Consider the following 19835-nt stretch of genomic DNA (forward strand, 5'->3'; position numbering starts at 1 on the left):
GAATTATTCGTTAATTGTCATAAATAATTAAATTGCTAATAGTTAGGAGAATAATATCCAGTAATTATAATCGAGATTTTTTCACATTTAAAAGAGAATTTTAAAGTAAAAGGTTTGTTATATTAGTCTCCCCTAATGCCTTATAACAAAGACATTAGATTCTCAAACCAACTATCTCACCAGTTAGTATAAAAATATTATAATCAATATAAAGAAAGTAAACAAATCACCACTATTATTCGAAATTTATGACTGCGAACAAATGTATCTTCCCTATACCTAGTGGCCTGGTCCAGAACAACATAAAGAAAATAACATAAATTTCCCCTTAAAGAAATTTGGGAATGGAAAGATGCTTATTGTGAACCGTCGCAAGCTCTTCTCTCCTCTCGGCTTGTAAGCTCGAATTGTAGCTCTGATTTCTATAATTAGAACCTGCACATACAATCAAAACAAGTCAAAGATCTATGACATATATGTAGCATTATCCAATTACTCTATTCAATGGATCAACATAGCATTGAAATATGTGAATGTAAACATAACATAACACATGTAGGAAAATGGTATACTCTTTCTATTAATATGAAAGGGAGAGAGTTTACAACAAATAATGGGCGCTGATCTTGTAGAGATCTCCACAAGTTGACTTGTCCTTTCTTGTCACAAAGCACACCTCAATGTCATGCTAATGCATGAATATGATAACTCTCTTAGGTTCAAAGCAACAACAAGAGGGTATGATTAGTCTCTAAAATCCAACCCTGATGTTTCAGATGGATGTATATTTATAGGGGAGTGTGGTAGCATTGAGCCTCATTATTTCTTATTTGTGACATCCTTTTTCAACCTACTCTACTCCTTTTTTATCATCATAATCACTCAATCGGAGACAAATCACAAAATCTATGGCATGGTAGGTATATGAAAGCCTTGTATTTCATAAGTTAATAATGTTATTTATTATTAGTTTGACATTTGTTTTAGCTACTGGATTGGGATGATTTTGTAGCTAAGTCCATTGTTTCATAGGTTCTAAGGTGCCAACTAGAGCGAAAAATATATGGGAAGATAGCAATCAATGCACTCCATGATTCCTTCCTACCTTCATGAACCAGATCGATCAAGGAAGCTTCCAGTTACATGGTCAAAGGCAAAAGTCAACTTTGTCAGCTACACAGGCGAGCGAGGAACGATATATACACCTAACGATTTGCTTTGTTAATAGAAAATTGTTAGCGAATTTCATTATGATATCTTTCATAGTTAATTTTAGTATTTTGTTAAGCAAAGTTAGGCATGAAGCTCTGAACATTTAATGCTACGGGCTTTATAAAAATACTTCGTAAGCAAGAAAAAACACAGTGATTTTATTATGCGATAGTGAGAATTAAAACTCTGTTTTCAATTCAGTTATAAAGAATCCTTCTTATTTCGATGCATGGTTGATTGTTCAATTGGATCTCATGTAGAAATTTTGAATAATTAAACATTTATTCACAGAGATTATCCCGATTATACACTATTGCGGAATACATGCACAATACATAATCTCCTCTACGTTGATCATCAATTTAGCAGCATCAAAAAACAATGAAACATCAATCGCATGCACACATTAACACAATATGTAATCCGAGGAAAGCATACAGCTGAAAACCCCACACTATCTGTATATTATAATGATAGAGAACATGTAACAATACATAGTACAATACTCCTCACAAGTACTCAATACTATCTCCACCTGTTACACACAAACTAGCTCAGATTTGAAGCCTCAAATCTCCTCCATTATTTGCCTGCCTCCACTACGCAATCCTGCAAGAGAATCGATCATTTTGTGAAATCGAATTCCCTTGGTTATACTACGCAAGCCTCATGGGAAATCTCCATCCATGCATGTGCAAATCTCATGCACAACTATAGTCACAACTGATAGCAATCTCAACCTCTAACACCTGTCTCCACTGAACTGTACATGCACTGAGTTAACTGATGTATTCTTTAGTTGCTTTATGAGTTAATAATTAGTGAATTAATTAATAATTAATTCACACAACTCATCACTAGTGTATTCTTTAGTTAGACTAAAATACAACTAGTTCAACCAAGTCAAACTGAACACAACTCCATCAACTCCACAATCAACTCCACCAAACTCAACCACATGAGTTCTAACTATAGTCCTGCATGAAATAGCTCAACTGACCCATAAGAAAATCGTATTTCCTTATGATAGCTGCATGTGCCACATCTGTTGCTCAAACTGAAGTGCTCCAAGAGGATAAGATAATGTTTATAGTCCAAATATTATTATGAGACAATAATATTCGACTGTTCTATTTTTAGCCTAGCAGTCTAAAAATAGAAACCACCCATATGTCTAAAAATAGAAGTCCATCTATGTTTACCAACATGACCAATCATCCACAAATAGCATCATGCAACTCATAGACCATGATCCATATGTCTAAAAATAGACATAGTCTAAAAATAGACTTTGCACCAAAAAATAGCATGCGGGCCCACTTAGTGAAGGCAACTCCTTTCCACTAAGCTCCATCATCTTGTTGCATTCTCAACACTCCCTCTCAACAAGATATGGATTATCATCAACCCCTATCCTGCCTCAGTGGTATTCGAATTTGCTCCTGGTGAGCGCCTTCGTCAAGATATCAACATCCTGATCCTCCGTTGGAATGTATGAAAGTAACATGATTCTCCGCTGCACATAATCTCTGATATGATGGTACCTGATGTCAATGTGCTTGGATCTATCATAAAATACTAGATCAGCTGAGAGTTTAATGCAACTCTGGTTATCACAATAAAGCACAGTAAGCTCCAAGTGAGGACCGAACAACCCGACCAGGATCTTCCTCATCCATATAGCCTCACATGCAACCAAACTTGCTGCCATATACTCGACCTCTGCTGAACTGAGTGCCACGGATCTCTGTTTCCTGCTATACCAAGAAATTGCTGTCGACTCGATACTGAAGACCCCTCCTGATGTGCTCTTTTTGTCCGTTGGGCTCCCTGCCCAATCTACATCCGTGAAGCCATATAGCTTCACCTCATCCTCCTGTCTGTACCACTATCCATATCCCGATGTGCCTCTAAGATAACACAATACATGCTTTCTGCCTTCCAGAAGAGCTTGGTTGGCTTAACCATAGCTTGTGAACGCTGGTTAACAACATAACATATATTGGGTCGTGTATTGACCAGATACATAAGCGACCCCACCAACTATCGATAAACAGTGGCATCCACTACTTCCGCTGAAGTAGCATCCTCCTTCCTCCAACCTCCAGGAAGAGGAGTATCAACAGGCTTGCAGCCATGCATGTTGAACTTCTCCAATATCTCCCAAGCATACTTACCTTGACAAACAAATAGTCCATCACTGCGCTTCCAAATTTCCAATCCCAGGAAATTATGAAGAAGGCCCAAGTCCTTCATCTCAAACTCCTTAGCAAGATCATCCTTGCATGAAGGTATCAACAGCTCATCACCTGTTAGAATCAAGTCATCTACATAAAGTACAATGATAAGCAACTTACCCTCCACCACAATCTGGTATAGGTTAGGATCCGCCTCACTCTTGGAGAATCCAAGTCCGGTGAAATAACTATCTATCTGTGTGTACCAAGCACGTGGTGCTTGTTTCAACCCATACAACGCTCTCTTGAGCCTGCACACATGCGACTCGCTGCTGAAGATCTCGAAACCTTCGGGCTGCTCAATGTACACCTCCTCCTCAATGACTCCATTGAGGAACACAGTCTTCACATCCATCTGATGAATGTGCCACCCCATCTGCACTGAGAGAGCAAGAATCGCCCGTATGGAAGAATACCTTGCGATAGGTGCAAAGGTATCCTCATAATTGATCCCCTCTATCTATGAAAAGCCTCGGGCAACAAATATTTCCTTGTACTTCTCAACAGTCCTGTTAGCTGCCTGCTTAACTTTATAGATCCATCTTGAACCCACCACTGATTTCCCTTCCGGTCTTGGGACAATCTCCCATGCACTGCTTCTGACAATCGAATCATACTCTTCCACCATGGCATCTACCCATGCGGGATCCTCCACAACTTCCTCGAAAGAGGATGGCTCAGTCACAACACATTTTCTCACAAGAGCCATGTATCTAGTGTACTGATCAGGTGACTGTCTCTGTCTACATTGAGTTGTAGGTGGTCCTACAAACTTCTCTGCATCTTGAGCCAGTCGCTCAGCTTCTGTCAAGCGCTTTCACCCTCTGATGGTTGGCGTTGCATGAGTGGTCTCTTCCACTCCATGAACTTCGTCCTATGGCTAATCCACGTCCTGAAGCTCATCCTTAGGAACTAATATTTCCTCATCTGCATGCAAGTGTGGCTCCCTCTCAAGAGAAGACTTCATGGCTTTCTCCTCCTGAAATTTTATATCCCGTCGCACAACAGTCTTGCCACTGTCTAGAAAATACACACGATAGTTGTGGGGTGTATCAGTGTACCCCACAAATATCCCAACCTCTGCAGTCGGCTCCAGCTTCTTCCTGGCATCCTTTGTCACATGCATGTAAAAATTAGTACCAAAAATCCTCAAATGAGAAATATGAGGCCTCTTACCAGAATAAGCCTCCTCGGGTGTACTCATGCCAAGTATCCTGTGAGGACAACGGTTCTGCACATATACTACAGCGTTGCATGCTTCCACCCACAAGTGAAGGGGTAGGCCTTTATCATGTAACATCGCTCGTGCAACACCCACGATCATTCTGTTCTTCCGCTCAGCAACCCCGTTCTGCTGTGGGTTATGGGGAGCTATGAGCTCTCTTCGAATCCCTTCTGCGCTGCAAAAATCATTGAACTCGCCAGAGATGTATTTGCCACCATTATCGCTCCTAAGAGCCTTCACTTTCTTCCCCGAATCCTTTTCGACCAGTGCTTTGAACTCATATAACTTAGAGTATGTCTCGCTCTTCATCTGCATGAAGAAGATCCAGCACTTTCGAGAGAAATCATCAACAAAGATCACAGTGTTTTTCTGTCGAAGCAACTGAGAAAGGTCCACACATGTCTGTGTGAATTCTCTCAAGGATTGTCGTGGCACGACTATCCTTCTCGTGAAAGGTGGCTTTCACAAACTTTCCCAAAGTACACCCCTTGCACTGATCTGACTGCGCAAGAGTTCCTTTAGGAAGGCCAATAGTGATATGTTGTAGTATCTTCAAGGCTCCATGGTGAAGGCGACCCAATCTCCTGTGCCATGGCTCGCCATCATCCCGGCTCACCAATCCTTCTCCCTTGCATGCCATTGCTGCGCAGCCATCTACATGCAACTGATAAAGGTTCCTGACTCAAACCCCTATCTTTCGGGTTTCTCCAGTTGTCTTACTGCGTAGGAAAGCCTTTCCCTCGCTAAAAACAACATCATATCCCTTGTCTTCTAACATCGCCACAGAGATAAGATTTTTCTTCAATCCTAGAACATGCATCACTTCCTTCAATACGAAGGGTTTACCAGACTCCCTCTCAAAGGAAATGGTACAGATATCGGTCGCACTATATCTACCATCATCGCCCATTTCGATTTGCACTCCAAGATCTTTCTCCTCCAGATCAGAAAACAAATCTCGATCTCCTGTCATGTGAAAAGACGCACCACTGTCCAAGAACCATACCGATCCCATCACACTTGATACCAAGCATGCGATCAATGAAAAATCAAGCTCAAACTGCGAGGCTAAGGCCTCTCCCACTGTAGATCCAACATCTTGCTTATTTTTCTTCTTCTGCGGACAATTTGGGGCATAGTGTCCGTGCTGGTGACAATGAAAGCACTTCACCTTGGACATGTCTTGCTTCTTGCCTTTTGCACCAGAATGAGAAGCTTTATTGTTCTTCCCCTTCTTTGCTTTGGTAGCCAAAGCACAATTTTCTTCATTAGGTCCCTTTGATGAAGATCCATCCCTGGTATTTCACCTAATCTCCTCCTGCACAAGATCTGACCAAAGTCTCTCCCATCCTGGCAATTTCTCCCGACCATTTGACAGAGTCCTGATAGGAATGCTAACTCTTCGGAAGACCAAGGAGAGCCAAGCTCACCAAGTCCTCATGATCGACAGTCACCCCCACACTTCCCAGCTCATCCATGCACTGAGTGAACTTTGTGAGATACTTGGGCATACTGTCTCCCTTCTTGCACTTAATGTTTCTGAGTTTATCCTTGAGCGCTAGCTTCCTTTGATAGCTCTTGCTTTGGAATAGATTTGTCAGCGCTTTCCACATCAAGTATGGAGAAGACTTTCCATGCAGGCTGGACACAATGTGATCCTTCACGCCCTCTAATAGAATCCTTCGACACTTTGTTGTCTTCTTTTGCCAAGCATCAACTTGCGCAATATCAGTAGGCTTTGGGACCTCAACCTCTATGAACTCCTTCAACCCATTGTCATCTAACACTGCCTCCATCCTGTCCTTCCATGCAATATAGTTCGAGCTGCCCTCAAGAGCATACTCCAATTGCAATCCGTTGAAAGACATTGCCACGTTGATACCAAGAAAACACTGTTGCAAATTCAAATTCCACCAGCTCAAAATTTTATCGGATATCTCACCTTCCAAAGGAAGGATGAATCCAGAGGCTACCTGGCCCGATTACAGACTCTCCCTGAAGAAATAAAATGTAAACACTTTCTGAATAATAGATATGATGATAAACTGCTCTGATACCATGTAGAGATTTTGAATAATTAAACACTTATTCATAGAGATTATCCAGATTATACACTATTACAGAATACATGCACAATACATAATCTCCTCTACGTTGATCATCAATTTAGCAACATCAAAAAACAGTGAAACATCAATCACATGCACACATTAACACAATATGTAACCTGAGGAAAGCATACAGCTGAAAACCCCACACTATCTATATATTATAATGATAGAGATCATGTAACAATACATAGTACAATACTCCTCACAAGTACTCAGTACTATCTCCACCTGTTACACACAAACTAGCCCAGATCTGAAGCCTCAAATCTCCTCCACTGTTTGCCTGCCTCCACTCCGAATCCTGTAAGAGAATCAATTACTCTGTGAAATTGAATTCCCTTGGTTGTACTACGCAAGCCTCATGGGCAACATCCATCCATGCATGTGCAAATCTCGTGCACAACTATAGTCACAACTAATAACAATCTCAACCTCTAACACCTGTCTCCACTGAACTGTACATGCACTAAGTTAACTGATGTATTCTTCAGTTGCTTTATGAGTTAATAATTAGTGAATTAATTCACAAAACTCATCGCTAGTGTATTCTTTAGTTAGACTAAAATACAACTAGTTCAACCAAGTCAAATTGAACACAACTCCATCAACTCCACAATCAACTCCACCAAACTCAACCACATGAGTTCTAACTGTAGTCCTGCATGCAATAGCTCAACTGACCCACAAGAAAAGCGTATTTTATTCTGACAGCTACATGTGCCACATCTGTAGCTCAAACTGAAGTGCCCCAAGAGGATAAGATAATGTTTATAGTCCAAATATTATTATGAGACAATAATATTCGACTATTCTATTTTTAGCCCGATAGTCTAAAAATAGAAACCACCCATATGTCTAAAAATAGAAGTCCATCTATTTTTACCAACATGACCAATCATTCACAAATAGCATCCTGCAACTCATAGACCATGATCCATATGTCTAAAAATAGACATAGTCTAAAAATAGACTTTGCGCCAAAAAATAGCCTGCGGGCCTACTTAGTGAAGGCGACTTCTTTCCACTAAGCTCCATCATCTTGTTGCATTCTCAACATCTCGTGACCATTTTCTTATGGAGGGCCCCCTCAAGTATTAGGGTTCTTTTATGTTTTTAAGTGAATTTTCTTATAACATTTCGTAAGTTTATTTTCTGGATGCATCGTGTAGAATTTCCTTATCGTTTTCCTTTGTTTATTTCTGAGTTAAATAGAAGAAGTGTGATTGCCTTATTATCTAATTTTTGTTATTGATTCAAGAGCACATGAATTGGGTTTAATGAGTAATGATAACAATAGCGAGAGTTGATATTTAGATTAAAATTGCAATTCTTAAAAACAAAGGATTTGATTACAGGTTTTATTTCAAGCAAGAATGATTTATGATTTTGAGAAAGTGAGAATATATTTTCAATTCATTTTGGATTTTCATGCAATAGTGTGTTAGTATGATAGATGATTTGATTCCTTTAGATAATTGAGTTTCTTCAAAGCATAATTCAAACATACAAAGAGAGAGATAGAGAGAGTGATTTTCTAAGTTAAATTTCATTTTACAAGTGTGAGATTGATTTATAATTCTGAGATTTTCATAAGTTGTGTGGATTTCATAATTAGAATTAATTTTCATAAGTGTGGGATTGATTTACTTTTATGCAAAGTTGTGAAAGTTTCTTTTGAAGCAGTTGATAAAAGAGTGTGATCATTTTATTTTCTAGAAGAAATTGCTCTACTCATGTGCATTCCAAAAAGTTAATTTAGAATCTATATTTCAATAACTCAATTTAATTTAGAGGTGTCAATAATCAAGGACTTTTATCACATACAGTGCACTTACACTTCATCAGCTTACTAGCTATGGTCGATAATTTATGCAAATAATTTAAAGTTAATTAAATTACCAAACATTTTGATGCCATTGTCGGGAAAGTGTAAATAGGAGTTTTTTTTTTTTTTTAATAAAAAAAAAAAAACAAAAATGATATGCATAGGGAAAGAGATTCTAGAAGTAGATTTATAGGTAGAGGTAAAAGTTTAATTCCAACAACATCAATCACCCCACCACAACATCATAGTGCCACACCACCCACTCAAACTCATATTCCATCATTTGTAGGCAAACATTAACTTCCTGAGGTACTTGGATCCAAAATCCAACCTAGAGATTCACCAACCTCATCAACTGAAGCAATAATAGAAGAATAAGATCCTACATCCCCAACACAAGGAGTAGTTTTCCTATCTTCAACTGGAGAAAGACTTCTAGGACAAGAGATAGAGATCCCTAGTGAATAAGAGGAGGAAGAAACTTATTTTAACTTACCATTGATAGAAGAACCAAAATTACAAGAGCTAGAAGAAGAACCAGAAAACCCAATTTTGGAATCTTATATTAGTTCCGTAGAATCTATAATGGTTGGAGAAGGGGAAGGGGAGATATATAAAGTTAATGGTGAACAATATAGGATTGGAGGAGGAAGAGGAGGAAATAGAGGTGGAGGAAGAGAAAGAGGAGAAGGTAGGGGAGATCCAAAACCCTTTTGATTTCCTATCCTCGATGAAGATACAATAGCTACAAAGAAAAAACATCTCACCCTCAATCCTTCCAAAATTTCATGGATTAAGAAGTGAGGATCCTAAAACATTTTTCTTTGAGTTTGAAGTCTTGTGTAGATCTTATGATTATCTGCTTAACCCCCAAAATTTAAAATTGTTACCAACAACTCTCAAGGATGCAACATTAAAATGGTTCATGGGCTTAGGAGCACACTCTATAAGAACATGGGAAGAAATGAAAACTACATTCTTAGAGAAATATAAGGATTATTGTATGCCTCATAATATTAAGGATGAATTATTTAAAATGATGGAGAAAGAAGATGAAAATATTGAATATTTCATTGAAATATTTTCTTATAATGTTAAAAGGGCCAAAATGCATGAACTAGATGAAGAAACTTTGAAAGCTCTCTTATTAAAATCCACTAGAGATGAATGGATTGATCTCCTCAATTTGATTGGTAAGGGAGATATTTCTCAGTTATCATTTGGAGAAATTTGTGAGTTGTGCATACACATTTCAAGAGGTAAGGCAAGAACTGGGAAAATTTCAAGAGATCCTCTCATGTCTAGGATTAATAAATCTGCAGTTGGGACTGTAAGTAGGGCTGAATTAGGTAATTTTCTTGACAACTTTAAAACAGGTATTTTGTGAAGCCTTAGTGAGCAAATAGATACCCTTAAAGTTCAAAACAAATAAAATGTTGATTGTCAATCTTTTGTCCCAAATGTAGAAAGAAACATTTTATGAGAGAATTCCCTCTTGATTTAGAAAGTGTAGAAACCTGTGTTATATGTTCAAAAATCATGATACAAAATAATGTCCTTAAATGCCAGGTCTTAAAGCTATTTATCAAGAGGAAATGATACCAAATCAAATAGATCCCCTTTGTTTTATTGCTAAGAGACCATGGCAAAATTCACAACCAAATATGACCCAAGGATTTAACACTCAAGCATTTGCACAACCATCACAAAACAATTGAACTACACCCATGCCTTGGAAATCTTGGCCTCAACCTTGGGCACAAGGATGGAAAAATCCTTATGGACAATATCTTCAATATCCTCAATATCAACAACCTTATCTTGTTTTTCCACCACAATATTTTCCTCAACATGTTCAACCAACTCAACCTCAAAATCCAAATCCACAACTTTCATTACCATTTCCGCAAAGACCAAATCAATTTCCTGCTCAACCACTTCCAAATCTGAATAATAATAAAAATTCACAACCTGTTTACAATATGGAAGGACAAAATTTCCAAACTTACATGATAACTCCACTAGATCTAAACAATGTCCAACTTAGATCTGGTAGAGTATTGGAAAAGAAGTCCCTGACAATTGTTATTCAAGAATCTGAAAAAGAAAATGCCTCTGAAAAAGAGGAGCCTCTCAATGAAAAAGAAAAACTTCAAAAACAAGTCACCCCTACACATCTTGATGACATTCCAACTCCTATTATGGAACAACCTTCAGTATCTGTTTCAAAACCACCTTTTCCTGAAAGATTAAAAATTGATGAAGGGGTAGAAAAACAGATTTTATTGCCTGATTATGATATGTTAGATGAGCTGAAGAATGTTTGTATAAAAATTCCTTTGCTACAAGCCATTAAGGAAATACCAATTTTTTCAAAGACAATTAGGGAGTTGAGTATTAAAAGACCAAGAAGAAAGATAAAAGAAATCAAAAGAATTCAGTTAGTTGGAAAAATTGCAGATATCATGATGGGAAAAACAACAATTCAGAAATACCTTGATCTAGGAAGTCCCATTATGAAAACACGCATCAATGGTATTGGAATTTCAAATACATTGATTGATTTAGGAGAATCCATAAACATCATGAGTAAACAAACTATGAATCAATTGAAACTTCCTAATACTGAATATACACCTACATTGTTGTAATTAGAAGATAGATCTGTTATTAAACACGATGGTGTATTAGAAGAAACATTTGTATCCTTAGATTCTTGGGAGTATCCTGTTGATTTTATGATTCTAACACCGAAGAGTAATTTAGGAGGACATCCATTGATTCTAGGAAGACCATGATTAGGTACAGTTGATGCATTTATAAGTTGTAGATCTAGTGATATACTTATTTCTGATGGAAGTTCAACGAAGAAATTCAAATTATATCCTCCTGCAAAAAAAACAATAGAAGTAGAAAGTGAAGAATTGATAGATGATGATATTGATATACGACCATTCTTTGTTACTTCACAAATAGATGAAGAAGATCAAATTTTGAATATAATGGAAAATAATGAGACTTCCTCATATTGTGAATCTAATCAAAGTTTTCAAGAACAATGCAATATTTAATATTTATCATCTCATCAATTATCTTTACATTTTATGGAAAAATTTGGCAACTCTTCAATAGAAATCTTCCAAAAAAAAACTTTGAATATCAATAATAATCTCGAAGAATTTCAAAAGAAATATTTAATAAAGATGTTACAAGAACATTCCTCTGCTTATGCATGGGAATATACTGACATGAAATGAATTAATCCTAATACTTGTATACATCATATTTACATTGAAGAAAATGCTAAACCAATCTGACAACCTCAGAGAAGAATGAATCCAAATTTGAGAGAAATTGTTAAAGAGGAATTAAAAAAATTGTTAAATGTGAATTTCATTTATCCAATATCAGATAACCAGTGGATTTCACCATTGGTAATTGTTCCTAAAAATAATGGAAAATGGAGAGTATGCATTGACTATAGGGAATTGAATAAAGCTACCTTAAAAGATCATTTTCCACTTCCTTTAATAGATCAAGTTTTAGACACATTGACAAGAAATAAATATTTGTCATTTCTAGATATTTCTAGTGGATATAACCATATCTAAGTAGCTCGAGAAGATCAAGATAAAACTACTTTTACCTTTCCATGGGGAACCTATGCTTACCAAGTACTTCCTTTTGGGTTGTGTAATGCACCTGCAACATTCCAAAGGGTAGTTTTAGGAATTATTCATGATCTAATTCATGATTATGTGGAAGTTTATGTGGATGATTTTACGGTTTATGGAAATCCTTTTGAAGAAGCTCTTAAAATTTTGGAAAAAGTTCTCATTAGATGTAAGTAAGAAAATATCTCATTAAGCCATGAAAAATGTTTTATGATGTTTACTGAGGGGATTGTTTTAGGACACCATATTTCAGGAAATGGAGTTAGAGTGGACACATATAAAGTAGAAGTTATTTCTAAATTGTCAATTCCAACTTGTCAATGAGATGTTAGAAGTTTTCTTGGTTTTACTGGTTATAAATAAGATTCGTAGAAAACTTTACCAAAATTGCATCTCCACTTTTCAAATTCCTCACAAAATATTGTGAATTCAAATGGAGTTCTGATTGCCAAAAATCCTTTGAAACATTGAAAGAAAAGGTTTCTGAAGCACCTATTCAAAAGAGGACCAAATTGGAAATTACCTTTTCACATATCAACAGATGCTTCAGATACAACAATAAGGGTTGTACTAGGACAAAAAGATTTAACTCCTTGTGCCATTTATTATACCAGTGTTGTAGCCCTCTACAACCACCCTCTAAAATTTTTCCTTAGCTTTGTTTTGGAGCCTCCCTACCAACCTTTCACATCACCTTTTCTTGCTTCATCAAGCACAAAAGCTTCACTGTTTTTCTTTCACAAAGGCAACCTATTGATCACATCTTGATGCATTCCCCTCACAGGTTGATCACCCGGTCTTGGTCCAGTTGCAAGCTGAGAAACTCCCCCAATAAATTGCGCATTTCTGGAGTGAAACCAGCCTTCCCTCTAGAAATTGCGCAATCATGTCTGGCAGCTTGCTGAGCTCCAGAATTGTGCAATTCTTCCAGTCAACACTCCCAGTGAAAATTGCACAATTCTTCCAGTCAACACTCCCAATGAAAATTGTGCAATTTTCTCTAGCAGGGCTGCTCAACCCAAAATGTGCACAAATATGGGCAGCTGTAAGTTGATTTGCCCAAAAAAATGTACAAATCTCTTGGGCAACTACCCAACTCTAATCTACAAATGCACATTTTTCTCAAGCAGTTGAGTAGCTTCATGCATGAGCAGTCTAGTTGACCAGTTCAATCCGGGACCAAGGAAAGTTGACTTGCATGCATGGCTTGCTTTTTCTTGGAATAGAAAAAGGAAACATGCAAAAGGCATCCCATGATTAAGGGAATTTTTTTTAGCAACTATAGGTTACATGCAAAGTTGTTTTAGAAACTTTCCTCCAAGTTTCGCTTTTTCCTAGATTTGTGGCATGCGCGTCATGGGCCAAAAATTATTTATTAGACACATTAGAGCTCATTATTTCACATTGATCTTGGAGCTCTGACATCCCACAACACATCCAGGACTCTTCGACACATCCAGCTTAGCTATTCACAGGTAAGTGGCCTTAACTTGTCTTTTTCAGCATTTCTGTCGCTTTTTGTGTATTTGCTTGTGTGAGTGTTGTTTTCTTGATTTATTTGAACACTTGATGTCGTTTACATGTATACTAGCTTGGCCTAGCTCTGTTTCATTTTTCGTTGCTATCTCACTACTGTCACATGCATGAAATTATTTTTCATGAACAGTCATTGATTCGGTGAATTGCTTCACCCACATGCATGTTGATCTATTTGTTGAATCTTTCGTTCATGTTTGGATGCGTTTTTAGTCAATTTTTCTATCGCTTAGTGTCGCCATGCATTCACTGTCATATTTTCTTTTAGTTGCCCTTCAGTTAGTCAGGCCAACCTTGGCTCGGACTCTGCCTTCGCTAAGACAACATTGTGCAATCTAGGGAAGGAAGGTTCTATCTTCCTCTCTAGAAATGCACGTTTCTTCCCAGCACTATCCTCTAGGACTATTTTGCGCATTTATGAGGGATAGTGACTGCTGGCCTAGAAAATTGTGCAATGCAGTCCCTAAGCATGCAGTCACTCCCACCTGGAATTGCTCATTGCGCAATTCCAACATCCAACAACCATTCTGGATTGCACATTATTCAAGTCCAGCAGCCAGTCTTTCCTCCCAGACAACCTAGACTACCTTTTGCACAGTTCTGGTAGCTAGTCACCTAGCCTCCTAGAAGAAATTGCGTAATCTTGCCCATCAATTTCCCAGGTATGTGCTGTGTCATTCCTCGAATTTACATTGGTTTTCGCTAACAAATTTCTTTCCATGCATGTTTCTCGTCTCCAGATCTTTTAGTTGTTCATCCGTATCAATGGCTTCCAAGAGAACAGGATCACATGACACTGATGGAAATGCAGTCAGAGAAGTAGTTGAGCGAGTGTCCTTTGGTCTGTCGATCTATGAAGATACAAAGTTGTATCTAGACAAGGACATCAAACTTAAGTGGCAAGAGGTCAATGAAACATTTGCAGGCACTTTCAAGGAAGGCCTCAAAGACCATTAGGTGTATGTGAACATTCACAAGTCCAGCTTGTACCAGATTGCATGCAGATACCCCGCTTTCCCATGTGTGGACATGATACATTGGATCATCTCTCACACTGATCTCGAGACAATGACCTTGAGCAGTGTCAGTGGGACGAAGCTTGCAACCTTTTAGGTAGAGATTATGATGAGATGTATCAGATGTTAGAGCTCGTGGATGTCATGAAGATCCCATTCAGCTTACCCAATAGTAGTGTTAACTCTAGAGACATTTTGAAGAACTGGGTAAAGGAGTCAGCTCGATTTAGGTTGACACCCAACTAGATCTACAAGACAAAGATACTGAGGAAGGTGTACCAATACTTGGTTATATTTGTTGATCGACTGTATAGCCAAGCAAGCACGGAAACCTTCCCATAGAGTTGGGTGATCGCACTGGACCAAGTGGCTAGATAAGGGAAACCATCTAACTGGTCCAATATACTGGCTCATCAGCTGAAGGAACAAGTAATGAAGGATCGACAGTCACTCGGAGGTATGCAGGAAGAGATTTACATGTTCGCCTACATCTTAGATGTAGTTTGTGCCTGACAGGAGTTCCCAGGTTTGGAGTGGGCATGGTCATCAATGGAGACTACCGTGAACATGTATTTCAAGTTTTTGTCTGAATTCAGCTTCAAAGGAGTAATCACACGACTGTATGATCATTTTGTCACCTAAGTGTACAAGATGATATTATAATAGGATTCACCTTGCATGTCAAAGGAAGCAATGGAGGAACTAATAGGAATTTCTTATTGGTATGCCTCACCATTCGACACCTTCATCTGAATGTTCAGCACGGAGAAGCCTCCGCATGTTCTACCAAATTTTGCCTTGGACATACTTGTCATGAAAGAAGTAGCATATCATATCTCGACATGATTGACTACTATAATGCATCGGAAGAAGAAGGTAGCTTGGCCCGCTCTTCTGTTGTGGATTTGGTTAGATGAGAGTTGGAGTATCAAAAAAGAAGATGTCGAAGCAAAACTGATGAAGAAGTACCCATTCGACCTCCAAGGCTACAATCCATATGACCCACATTGTATTGTTAAGGATCAATGCATGAGAGTTTAGTTCAACTGGATCCATGGGGCATGTCATTGGGCCAAGGAGGACCCATGGAGATATTGCTACAGCTTCTCTAGAACCAATGAATAGGTCAGATTCGTTGTGGAGTGGTTAGCAAAGCAACATGAAGCAGCATCACGGAGAGCACCAACAATAGCAGTATAAGTAGTGGCAGTGGAGGCAATCATACTAGTGCACGAAAAAGGTAAGAGGAAGATTGTTGATCACATGGAGGAGGAGCAAAGCTACAAGTTTCGAGCAGATCCACTTGTAGAGTAAGTAGTTATGGCTATAGAGGAAAATTGGCACCAATGCGACAAGCGAGTCACGCGAAGGTAGGGGGATAAGAAAATAATGGAAGAAGAAGAGAAGGAGTTGCATGAGTTGAGGGAGCAACTCTGAAAAGAACAATAGTTGTGCAAACAGGAGAAGGAAGTGCAACAACAGTAGATACAACAGGGTGTGTAACATGTGCAAATAGAAGCAATTCCTGTACAAGTAGTTGATTCATCTGAACAACTAGCATCAGGTGAACAAGGTGAACCATCGCAATGGAAAGAATTCACTCATTAGATAGAACAAGCACTTCAATAGTTGGATGCAGACATGGAGCAACAGGAGTTGGAACATGACATCGACCTCATGCCTCACCACAAAGAGGTCGATTCACCTGATTCAATGCATCCAGATGATGATAAAGTCTCGAATGACCAAGGAGGCACTGAGATCCTTGGTGATTATCCAGAGGAAGAGATGCACAACATATCATTTGATGAATCCCAACATAGAGTTGTGCACTATCGCATAATGTCAACTCTGGAGGATCATATGTCTCCTATGCAAGTTGAGGAACGGGTGATCGTGACTGATGTGCACAAACATCCAACTACCTTGGCCGATGCAACTAAAGTGTATGTCGAAGCGACTAGCTCAAATGTTCACTTCCTAATAGCTGAGAATGAGTGAATGGAAAAGGAACTACAAATGGCCAAGCAAAGAGGAGACTTGGTGACAATGTCTTCCCAAGCTGAACTGAAGAAGGAAATACTAGATGAAGTATTGTCCCTTGACACAGTTATGTGAGCGTTGTACTCCAAGTTTGGTACCATGCACAAGGTAGTCGTCCATCTCAATGGTTGGCAGTAGCGATGTGTTAGAAGAGTACGTATCTTGATGAACTTGCATGCTGCTGTTGATGACATGCAAACATGGACGATGATGTAAAAGGGAGCCCTACTTCACTTGCTTAAGATGACGAGGGCCAATGCGGTTGAGATGAAGGCACGTATTCGGTGTTAGATTTGAAATTATGAAGATCTCTCGCAATTCATCACTAGCATACAAGCTTCCCATGCACGAGTATTCAAGAGTATCGATGTTGCAGTGTGCACACATGTGATCCCATCACTTGGGACTCTCACCCAGGCGAAGACAAAGAAAAAGGTATAACTCAAGCTTGACTTGTACTTAGACAAGTTGATTTGCATTTCCACCAACCCAAACTTGCCCATCAATGTAGACATCAGGCACAAGTATGTTGCTAGTCTAGACACATTGAAGACAATGATGCACATGCTTTCAGACGAGTTGGATAGAGGAGCCCGAGCAGTGTACCCGGATGTTATGGAGGCAAGAGTCAGGTTTCAGACAGATGTCACTACGGAACACACAGACACCATCAAGGACTATTGATCTTGGCATCAATATGTTACTGTTGATCAGCATGAGGATGTTGAGGAGTTGGACTTCCATGGTTGTCTAAGTCAGAGTGATGTCTAGCTTGGCTTGCTCAAGCCATTTTGTTCACATGGGTACATGTGCATTGTAATATTAAGTCATGTCAAGTGTAAGTCAAGTGTCAATAGTTTGATGTAAGAGTCATAGAGTAGGTGAAGAGTCATGAGGGTGGTTGAACGGGCATAAAGGGGAATGTCAAGGGCCACCCCACCCTTTGCTATAAATAGTACCTCATAACTCATTATATAGGTTTTTGGTCAGCCAAGCTTCCGATAAGACTATCTTGGAGAGAGATTGGACAATATTGTAACGCACCTTGGCTTCTCCACTCCACGAAGCTAGTACATGTCTTTGGAGGGGTAGGCAGATGTGGTTGTAACGTTCCACTATTGGGGCTAGCGGGTGTAAATTTATGTATTGTATGACTGGAACTTACACTTCTTTATATAATAAGAGCCAGCACATTTCATGCATATGTTGTATTGGTTTCTAGCTGTCTTGTTTACTCTAAATGACATATGTATTTGCTTTCTTACGCACAGATGTATGGATTGTTCTGTATGAGCATGTATGAATCTTTCTAAAATGTGTTCATTAGTTTAACCATCACTTTGAATTACCAGATGACTTGCTTTTCGGCTTGTGATGCATCTTCATTCGTGTGTTCCCTTTCCATCCGAGTATTGCGACAGGTTGCCAAGGGGTGCACTCATCTCAACCCACATGTGTTGGAACCTCTCATGCACCTTCCTTGACTCACCACAACGGTCACAACCTTGCTACTAAAAGAGCTATCTTACTTGCCGCTTTGAGAAATCATGGTTAAGGAATTACTATACGATCCACTGTTGGGATTCCTGCACCAAACAGTCTGAGGTCTAATTGGGACTTCTTACGGGGAGATCCCCTTGACATGTTGGAGGGTCCAGCACCGTCAACATTTTTGGTGCTATAAGGAGGGCGTGATGACAAGCTGTGTCCTCTAATCCAATTTTTAACCTGTGCATACCTTTCAGGGATTCTTGCACTCTTCTCCCTCCGCGATGTTTCTTGAATCATGAAGATGTCTCGATCACGGGGGAGTTTTTCGATCTCTTGTCCACTTACATGTATGATGGTGAAGGCAAAGTGGCTTGACCTGGTACTTACATGATTTTCTTTCCATGCTTCATGAGGAATATGGGTGTTCCGATGAATAGGCTAGATTACTGCTTGCACACACACTTCACGAGTCTCCACGTCGATGGTTACTCAGCCTACTGACTGACAACGTGCACTCACTTGAGGACTTCTGTGATATCATTAAAGACACTTTCTATCATTTTGATCTAAACTATCTTGACCAAAAACTGTTACAACAATAGAAGGATCCACATGAATCAATTATATATTTTTGGCAGTGCTTCTATGACTTGCAATTTCAAGCTCCAAGGAGCCAGATGAAATTTGCCTATCTTTGGGACCCATTCAAGTATTTCCTTAAGAAATTTTCCCGTCCCAAGAAGAAGCTTGAGATCAAGCCTCACTCCACATTCTTTAGTGAGGGAGCTGCGCAATCTCATGTGGATACGGTCACTATCTTGACTGACTATTCGCCTTCCCCTCATTCAAAAACTCTACCACTGTCGAGTGATGTTGAGGATCATGCTCACACACATGTTCAACTTTCACATCCTCCCAACAGCACTTCACTCAATTTTCACGTAGATTTGGTTGTGAGTCCTTCGAGTTCTCATATGCATTCTGTTTTACGACCTCCATCTTCGCACTCATGTGTTCCTCCGGATGATATTGTCTTGTGTTCGTCCGTTCTGGACTCTTCACTTGTTGTGAATGAGGAACAAGCCACTGATGGAGTTGGTGTTGCATAACCAACATGCACCGTCATTCACAAAGAGTATGAGTGGGAGATTGAGCATCAAATCTCGGTGAAGGATGACTCCCTTCCATCCAAGCCCCCTTCGTTCTTTCCTGATATTGTTGGTGAACCTGCCATCCATGATTTCGCATGCATGTCTTCATCCACAGATGCACCCATTTTTAGTCGCTCGTAGGACTCACCGGATGTTGGTCCATAATTTGATAATGGAGAGGATAGTTATTCATCGAAAATCCACTTGATCTTTCACCTATCTTTTCTGGAAACACAGAGGATGAGTTTTTCTGCTTTTGATCTAACTCTTTGTTTGATTCATCTGATCATGAGGATGCCGATGATTCATTGATT

This window comes from Pinus tabuliformis, chromosome 9, assembly GCF_031772625.1.
Source record: "Pinus tabuliformis cultivar Carrire ecotype Pingquan chromosome 9, CPIR1, whole genome shotgun sequence".
NCBI lineage: Eukaryota > Viridiplantae > Streptophyta > Pinopsida > Pinales > Pinaceae > Pinus > Pinus tabuliformis.